At 39.7% G+C, this 2,366-nt stretch overlaps 1 long non-coding RNA gene across 3 annotated transcripts; it reads left to right on the top strand.

Moving 5' to 3' along the window:
• Window positions 1–810: 810 nt before the first annotated feature.
• Window positions 811–1,873, top strand: LOC118214628. Of its 3 annotated transcripts, none has more exons than XR_004762662.1 (3): window positions 811–875; window positions 1,198–1,293; window positions 1,743–1,873. It is a non-coding gene; the product is annotated as an uncharacterized LOC118214628 (long non-coding RNA). The 3 variants fall into 3 exon arrangements; XR_004762660.1 differs by lacking the exon at window positions 811–875 and adding an exon at window positions 894–999; XR_004762661.1 differs by lacking the exons at window positions 811–875; window positions 1,743–1,873 and adding exons at window positions 894–999; window positions 1,372–1,418.
• Window positions 1,874–2,366: the final 493 nt, after the last annotated feature.

The raw sequence follows: 2,366 nt of genomic DNA, 5'->3' as shown, positions 1-2,366 counted from the left end.
TGACAATCCATGAAAATAAAAGATAAGACCTTTTCGTATAGCTAGTTCTTGGATTATCACCTCTGAGAAACAATATAATTTAATATGTCAAACTTGCCCTTTGTGACCTTAGGAATGTATCAGTTTTCTCTCTCCCAACTCTTCGCTCCACAGACCTCAAAGGAAACATCCTTGGGCAAGTAGGGTCACCTGCAGGTCTAACTGGGGTGTGGCTATATACCGCACAAAGATCCATATTCGTTTTAAGTTTGAATTTAATCTGTGACATTTAATTTAAATCACTGAGTGAAAATCTTAATGGCTATATAGATCATGTTTGTGAGGCCTCATAGTTGAAATCTCCTTTTTTACAATCCATTCCAGTTTCAAACAGAAACCAACATGGTATGATTTGATTTTTTCACATGGAAAATATGTTGCCTGAAGGTGGAGATTGCAACTGGTGAGAAATTACAATGATTTGTCTGTAAAATTTCACCCTATTGTAAGAAGCCTAGGTAAACTTCCATTAAGAGATATTCAAAAGCTGAACTGGTTTACCTCCTAACATACTCATGTTGGGTCTCATGTTTGGAAAGACAATAATACAATGAATCATTTGATAACATCCTTAGTGCTTAGCCCTGCTTCCAAGGCATATTCAGTATGTATATTTGTGAGCTTTCAGATTAGAGAGTCCCTATCTGACCCTTCCACCCCTCATCCAATCTGACCCATTTCCCTCCTCTCTTTCAACCCTTCCCCCTCCCCTCTTGCCCTTACAGAAATGTGACCGCTCCTAACAAAATGTAAAAATAATAGCGGCTGTAGGGAGAACATAACTGCTGTTGACAGAACATTGGCTCAACATCGCTCACAACTCTCCTTATACTATGGTATGAAAGGGAAACACAAGAGGCAGCTGATGAATATTCTGTCACATCATCATTATTCTAAATGCCTCTCTTATTCATGCCACATTGTTTTCGGCCCTACACAATCCTGCTGTCCCTTGTGCTGGTGAGTTTGGATATGGTTTGTGAAGCCCTGCAGGATTCTGGTTGGGGGAGGGAGGGATATGAATTTTTAAGCAGAGCTGAGCAGTGTTGTGCCAATGTTCTGTCAACAGCAGTTATGTTCTGACTCCAGCCACTACTATTTTTAAAGTTTGTCAGGCTGGGTCATATTTGTGTAAGGGCACAGTAACTCTCTTTACAGTTATGGGATGGAATATGAGTGCTGTTGTAACCATGGCCCTGAATAAAGCTACCAGCAGCATCCTGGACTGCACTGAGGGACACACCAGGTTAATTGGTAGGCAACCAGGTACGTTGGGATGGCATATAATTTTCAGCTGATGCATTGCTCATTCTTTGGTGTGGTTTTACACAGTGTGGATGGCCCCAACTTTGTTGGCCACTATTCCACCTCACCTCCGCCTACTAATTGTGACGCAAAAGAAGGTGAATCCTCAGTGTTGAGAATTATTGTTTAATAATATGTTATAATATATTTTTATGTTATTATATTATGCGTATTTATGCATTCTTTGTTCTTAAGTTTTAGGAAATCTTGTGGTCCCCAAGATTTAAAAACATTTAAAACAGTAGGTTGCATAGACTTTTCACACAGAGCACCTCTGCTGTGGACAGTCAGGGAGTTTCAGTCCGTCTCCACATTTGGAATGTATATTGTTTATTCCTTGAGACCAAGGGCATATAAATTGAACAAAGCAGTACAATTTGACATGTGTTTTCCCACAGGTGGGCCCAAATCTGCTGAAAATCTCTCCAAATGGCACCAAACCTCTCCAAATTGGAATATTGCGTATATCTTTTTTCCCCAGCCATATTCCACTTCCAGATGCTTATTCCATTGAGTGTGGTACCCTCTAGAATCCCACAGAACAAATATTCTTTATTTACCCATTCTCTCTTTTTGACTAAACCTGCTATTTCAGTAAAATGCTGTCCTTTTGGAGAGCTTCAATGTATAAAATGTGTTCATAATGGTTAATTATCACACAAACTAAATTCACTTAGAAACAATCAAACCACTTGGTTTTACCTTGCTGTGTGCTCAGACCTGCAATCAGCTCCCAGACTGTTTGTCAGCAGTAAACCTCCCAATCACAATCAAGTGGGAGCTCACAAGAAGGAAAATGACAAAAATATAAAAACAAATCATGAATGATTTACAATAATATAGTACCCTTCTGCACTGCACCACTACTGCAGTGTCTTTCATGCAAACCATTTGCTGATAAACAAACAAACTCATTTTTAGCTTGTACTGCTGGGGCAAAATATCATGTACAGCCTGTCCATAAACTGGTTTTTGCTCTTTGTCCCATTTCCTCTGTGCTGACCCCCGGGCTGAGGAATCAA

The sequence above is a fragment of the Anguilla anguilla genome, chromosome 15, assembly GCF_013347855.1.
Source record: "Anguilla anguilla isolate fAngAng1 chromosome 15, fAngAng1.pri, whole genome shotgun sequence".
In the NCBI taxonomy this organism is placed as follows: domain Eukaryota; kingdom Metazoa; phylum Chordata; class Actinopteri; order Anguilliformes; family Anguillidae; genus Anguilla; species Anguilla anguilla.
This window is presented reverse-complemented; position numbering and strand designations above follow the sequence as displayed.